Consider the following 7,056-nt stretch of genomic DNA (forward strand, 5'->3'; position numbering starts at 1 on the left):
AATGTTATCAAATTAGAGTTCCACTCTTGACTTCATTTAACCTTAATTACTTCCCCCAAGTCCCAGTGTCCAAATACAGACACTGGGCTTAAAATGTCCACATATGGCTATGGACATGAGCCAGATACAATTCAGCCTGTCACAGTTCTGTTGCTCCATCAGTCTGGAATCTCTGCCTGCGCATTGCTATTCATCAAGGAGAGATGGGGAACATTCCTGGTGGTGAGGCACCTGCATTTCTTAAGTATCCGTCAATACTTGTTGAGTCATTTGTGTTGTGTGTTCTGAAAATCATAGCCTGTACCTAAACGCTTGGCATATATTTTGTGAAATTTAATTATAAATTAAGTTGGGAATGTATCTATACAGTAACAGAGAATACTCTTTTTCCGGTGTTAATACAAAGTGTTCAAGTTTTGCTGATAGTTATGGTGGAAAATTCACATCTCTTGACTGTAGAACTTTGGTTGGATTTTAATCTCTATAACTTGGGGATAACAGGCTCCTAGGTAGTTTATTATTAGCATGTAATTGGTGCTCACCAGTGTTTATGACTAGGTATCTCTTGGTCTTTCTTCTTTGTCTGGGCAGAGATTCCCTCAGATGGATCAAGTTTTGTGCTAGATTTTTCTTTACTGATCTTTACCATTAAAATCCAGCATGTTAATACTCATTTAGAGAATCTCTTATATGGCTAAATATATGAGAAACTAACTAATGAAATAATTTTAGGATACCAAAGGGTAAGGCTATCTTTAAGTTAAGGAACATTTTTTAAAAGTTTTGCGTATTTTTGTCATAAGAATATTGGGCAATGATTTTAGGTGGACTATGTCTCAGAAAGCTAATTTTTTTTTTTTTTTTTTTGGTTTTTTGAGACAGGGTTTCTCTGTGTAGCTTTGCACCTTTTCTGGAACTCACTTGGTAGCCCAGGCTGGCCTCAAACTCACAGAGATCGGCCTGCCTCTGCCTCCCGAGCGCTGAGATTAAAGGCGTGCACTACCACCTCCTGGCAAGAAAGCTAAATTTTTAAAAAATTAAAAATATATTTAACAAACTAATTGATTTTTTTGTTGTTGTTCTTGTTTTGTTTTTGTTTTGGTTTGGTTTTTGCTTTTTCTGCAAACAGTTTCTTGAGAAGAGTGGGAAAGGTCCTGAGACAGTATAGCGCTGGGTGGTCAGCAGAGCAGGGTAGGTCATGAGATGACCTCACCACAGCAGAGGAGGCTCCATAACTTCCTCTACAGCGAGAAGGAAACTTTGCAGTTTAATAAATCCGAAGGACCCTCAGGGAGACACTAGTCATGTGACTATGTTAATTTACTGCCATTGTTCTGGTTGTATTCAAGTCTCAGGCTCTATCTCTGTCTCTCTCTCTCTCTCTGTCTCTCTCTTTTTCTCTCTTTCTCCTCCACAGGTTTCCTACCTGCTTCTTTCTCTCCCTCTCTTCAAAGTTATTTGTCCTGTGTATAGGGAAATACCTGAGTGGATGCTTGTCACGTCCCCCTGCTATGTGCTCTTAGCCTCATGGTCTTTTTCTAAGACTTAATTTCCTGTATTTGTATATGACAAATTGATTAGCATATATAACTCCACTACCCTTAAAGTTTAATTAAAGCAAGAGTGGTTTGTTGTTATTGTTGTGATTTTTCTGTTCCTATTTCACAACTTCTTACACCTCTCTATACTTAGTGAAAAAACATTGGCACAAAGCAAAGGAACACAGTGGAAATTCAAGCAGAGTCAGGTCCTAAATACCTGTGTGCAACATGGATGCTATTGTTCCAAATAATGAAGCTTTTCCAGTACCCTGATCTCTGCACTCATGAGGCTGGCACTCAGGTAGGGTGGCTTTCTTTATTGTGGACAGCTCTCTGTACTGCCATCGGCATTTCTTTCCTCACTGAGATTTGCTTTGGCTAGGCCATTTGTCAGTATGATCAAATGAACTGTGGTCACCATGAATGGGCCCTGGCCCCTGTAGATGTAAACCGTCTTGTTAAGAAACACAGAGCCAATTGCAAAGTTAAAAGCCCAAGAGGTCAGAGCAAAAGCTAAGAGCTAAAAACCTTACCCTTCACTGCCGCTGCTGTCCTCCTCCACAAGAGACTTACTTCCTGTGTGTTTGTCCTTTTTATTGACTTTCTATTCTGCCTTCTCACTGGTTGTAAACCTAACCACATGACCTCCTCGTCACAGCCCATCTATACAGACCTCCAGGTCTTCTATGGTTGGTATTGAGATTAAAGGCGTGTGTCTCCATGCTGGCTGTATCCTTGACCATACAGAGATCTGCTTAGCTCTTCCTCCCAAGTTCTGGGATTAAAGACGTGCACCACCACCGCCCAGCTTCTGCTATGGCTTGCTGTTAGCTCTGACCCCCAGGCAACTTTATTTACTAACATACAAATAAAATCACATATCAGTACAAATAAAATATCACCATAGGCCCCTATGGCTATTCTCTAGGCAAGCCACCTCCAGTGTGACAAGGCTTCTTTTCTCTCCCACAAGTTGCTGTTAATCCACTTAAGAAGATACAGACACAGGTTCCTACTTGTGTCTTTTTCTGTGGCTTGTTGAGCTGAGCTGATCACTACCTATTGATGGGCCTCTTACAAGCAAGCTGCCAACCAGGCTAAACTGTCTGCTGGGGAATTTGAGGAAAATGTTAACTGGGGCTGAGTAGGAACTTCCCAAATTGCCAGCTCACCCTGACATTTAGGAGACATTTTGTGTGTGTAGCACAGTATCCTCATCTTCCCCCTGCCTTAGTATGGTGATGAATTCCTTCTTTGCAGGGTGGAGTTCACTGAACCGAAGTGCATGCTCACAGCTTACATCTAGCCAGGGGACAGAAAGATTGGCTCACATAGACTTTATGGACCAGCAGCTGCTGGCCTCATGGGACCAAGGCCTTCTGGGAGTTCAGATGCCTGAGGTGACTTTTTGCCAGCATATCATTGTTATCAAACCCCTCATCGGAGGCATGCAGGGGGATTTTGGACTTCGCCAGTGGGTCACATGTAGCTGGGCCTCCAGCATGGCTGGGTGCATGCATAACCTCTGGTGAGAACAATTTAAATGCACCATTAATCCCTTGATGGTCACGAGTAGCTGTACCCTGTGGGGTTCCAGTGGCAGGGCAAACAGCATCTAGGTTTTTATAATTTAGCAATGAAGCCGAAAGACTTAGCTCTGCATCTTGGTCCTTTTCCATGGTGTTGTTCCATATTCAACTTGTTAATTTTTTTTTGTTTGTTTTTTTTTAAGGAGCCCGTTCATTGACTCCACCAGTGAATGCCAGTACAGGCACAGATGTGATGTCCTTGCTTCCTGTTGAAGGTGAGCACATAGAAACAGATACATCTATACTCATCACGGCTAGCATGGTACCTGGAAAATGATGCTGGTAGCTGCAGAGGAGCCAAGTGGAATTTGGAATTTGTCTTTTAAAATTAAACCTCTGAATTTACCTGCTGTATTATTTTAATTTTTCACAGCATTTATTTATTTATTTGTTTGTTTGTTTTTTATTTATTTAGTGCACTGTCATGGCAGGGGGTGTCAGAGACAACTCATGGGAGTTGTTTCTCTCCTACAACAATGTAGGTTCCAGGTATCAAGTGCAGGTCTCAGACTTTGAAATGAGTGCCCTTGCCTGATGAACCATCTTGTTGGACTTATATCCACTTTTTAAGATAAAATAAGCTGTTAATCAGGGCTCTCTGGGTGAGCAGGATTGGTAGCTAAATATATAATACAAAGGGGACTTATTAGGTTGGCTTGTGCTGTACATTCAATAATAGATATCCACACAATGGAAGGGCTGAGGACCCAATTGTTGCTCAGTCCACAACACTTGGTGCCTCGGTGGTCCCAATTTGGTACTGAAGGCCCGAAGGATTCCTGGACATCCACTGGTCATCAGTCCATGTTGGAAGTGGAAGAAACCAGGTTCTTATGCCAAACCATCAGCAGGGTGGGTCTAGTCACCAGCAGTGGGTGAAAGTGTACAAACAAAGTTCAACATTGGATTTCTTTATATCTGGGCCACCACAAGAAGGGACCATCAGCTTTACCCTTCAGTCAGCCCTCCCAGGAAATATCCCCCCAGGCCTGCAGAGAAGCAAGTTTCTTAGTTGATTCCAGATCCAATCAAGCTGACAAGCAAGATCAAACATCACACTGACAGTTGCCATTATCGTGGTACCACAGTTTGGGGTGTTGATCTGATCATTTTAGAAAGAAAAACTTAGGATGATAATGCTACTGACTTCTGTAGTTCAAATGTGTTCCTTCCAAAATCCACAATGAAACTTAATCCTCAAAGCAATGCTACCATAACGTGGGGTCTATAGATCTTGAGGTATCCACCTCACCAACGGGGTTAAAGCCTTTTCTCACTCCATTCCTTCCACAAGTGCAAATTCAAGATATCATCTTGGAAACAGAGTTGATCCACTGCCAGCATTTCTATCTGGGTCTCCCCAGCTTCTAGAGCTGTAAAAGAATGAATGTCTCTTTTTAATAAATTGACCAGCCTCAGATATTTTGTTACAGCAGCTCACAGGAACTAATGCACCATGATTGATGTAAAGTTCAAAATCGGTCTTAACTGCCCTGGATATATGCTGCCAGGACCACTAGAATAAAAGCATTATACCAGTATATGAATGGTTAGAGCATACTTAGGTGTTGGTGGTGGCTATATCTGAGGAGGGGACTCAAATTCCACACATACCTAGGTAGGATTCAGGGAAAGACATGGCCATGGAAGTTTCTGGTTAATGGAGATAACAGAGAAATGGCATTGGGAAGCACCATTAGCATTATAGATTAGCAAACTGAGCCTCCCTCCTGTCTGCAATTAACAAACATTTCAGACCTGTTTGAAGAGAAAAATACACATAACCTGATCTATTATTTTGCCAATGGAGAAATGGTCAACCAACAGGTGAAATGACTTGTCTAAGAGAAAACAGCTGGCTGGTGGCAGAGGTGCATATGCCTACAACGAGGATTTCTGACATTTAGAGTGATGTCAGTAGAAATAGAGTTTCTAGGTGGGAACTCAACACACAAACAGTATTTTTTTCTAATTTCTCCCTGCAGTGACCTTGTCCACATCCCTGGAACTTGTAAATGTGTCTTTGCAGTTATAACTAATGGAGGCTCTTGAGAGAGTATTCTATGTCGGTGGGCTCTAAATACAACCAGAGTGTCTTGGAGAGAGAAAACATGGGCAGAGAAGGAGAGGGCAACATGACCACAAACACATTAATTAGATGATGCAGCTTTAAAAAAAAAGCCACCAAACACCAGATGCTGGAAGAGCCAGGGAAAGTCTTCTTCTCCAGCTTCCTTCAGATTTCTGGATGCCGAAGCCTTGTAAGAATACATTTCTGTTGCTTTAAACCTCAAGCTGAGTGTGACATGTCACAGCGATGCCAGGCACCTCACACTTTACACACTGAAGAAGGAAATCCCATTTCCTAATTCTGCTGTCACTTCTTGTCCCTCTTGAATGAGGATAGTCACAGATCACTTGTTATCTTAAGTAAATGGCAGTTAGTGCTACCAGGGCCCCCAGCTCAGCACTACAGCCTCCCTGGAATCCAGGGTAATGTACTGGAGAGAGAGCCCAGTTTGGCTCATTGAATCTTAGGAAATTTTATTGATCTCATGATGCCTGCTGGCATCTTGGGGACAGGCAATAAAATATTGCAAGCTTCTTCCAGTCTTCAGTAAGAAAATTCCATTACTATTGATACTGTTTTTATGTCTATTCATGTTGTATAATTTCCCCCATCCATCCTACCCAACAGTTACCACAACCATCTACATCACACACTGTGCTCCTGATGACGTCTCAGGAAGTCCAGAGGAAACAAACCTACTGTGTGGGCTCATAAGTCAGGGATTGTGAGTTGAGGTCACACCTGGTCACTGCGTGTGAGCATGAGGCATCACATAATATCCCCCTTGCAAATCTGGCAAAGTCCCCATAGAGCTCTGGGTACCTCAACATCCCAACACATTATGTGTCACTGCCCAGGTTCATCTTCAACAAACAGGACCAGTACAGAAATACAGAAACTCTGTATGATCAAGAAGCAAAGAAGGGAAGGGCTTCCATTCTAAGAGTTCTGAGACACATGGCTACATTCCCCTCCCTCAACCTCAAAGGGTGATCTTGGCTGACAAAATCAGTGACTAGGGACGCCTGGAATGTTTTGGTCAAGTCTTCCTGGCCCTTTAATTTCACTCTAAAGGAAAATCTGCCTAACAAATTGTTGCAGTTAATTTTCAGGCTTTCCCTAAAGACTTTCATTCTCTGATGGACTCAGCAAACTGAAGATGTTCATTAAATTAAAATTACTTTTTGGCTTTGAACGACAACATGTTTCCTGGAGCAGTGTTGCTTGGACATAGAGTAGTGTTTTGCTTTGTTTTAAAAGAGATCAAACTGTTTCTTGGTATATGACCAAGGCAGCAGCATTAATCCTTCCAGCTTCAGGGAAGAATAGTTTTTCCATGAATATGGCAGTGGCTTCACATTTTTTGGGAATATATATCCACAAATCTTACTGAGATAAGTCTAAGTTTGCACAAATTTTTGTACTTTAACTGTGTATCAAAGTTCTCTAAGATTTGCTGATTTGCTCACTGGTGTGTAGTTTTGCATTAAATACTTGTTATACATCTACTGTGAATGCCTCTTCTTTCTCCTTTAGTTCTTTGACATGTTTGTGTGTGAGAGAGTATGTGTGAAAACTACAGAAAATGTTCAACAAAACTCTATCAAACCTAATCCAAAATCATTCTGAAAGACTCAATATGATGACCAATTGGGGCTGATACAAGGGATGCACGGATGGCCCTGTGTATGCAAATCAATGTATTTAACATAGCCCATCAATGGATTAAACAGAAAAAACATGACATCGAAGTTGATGCAGAACATGCATTCAATCCTTTGGAATAAGGAACCATGACTTGGGTATAGGAGGATTCTCCTTTAACACAGTAAAGTCTGTATGCAACAAGCTCACG

At 41.7% G+C, this 7,056-nt stretch overlaps 1 long non-coding RNA gene across 1 annotated transcript; it reads left to right on the top strand.

The window, feature by feature from the left end:
- Window positions 1–30: 30 nt before the first annotated feature.
- LOC128110132 (uncharacterized) lies at window positions 31–6,687 on the top strand. Its single transcript, XR_008218061.1, has 4 exons — window positions 31–222; window positions 1,693–1,842; window positions 2,802–2,941; window positions 3,274–6,687. It is a non-coding gene; the product is annotated as an uncharacterized LOC128110132 (long non-coding RNA).
- The last annotated feature ends 369 nt before the right edge of the window (window positions 6,688–7,056 follow it).

Source organism: Peromyscus californicus, unplaced genomic scaffold (genome assembly GCF_007827085.1).
Source record: "Peromyscus californicus insignis strain IS unplaced genomic scaffold, ASM782708v3 Scaffold_14__1_contigs__length_90479793_seg_2, whole genome shotgun sequence".
Lineage (NCBI taxonomy): Eukaryota > Metazoa > Chordata > Mammalia > Rodentia > Cricetidae > Peromyscus > Peromyscus californicus.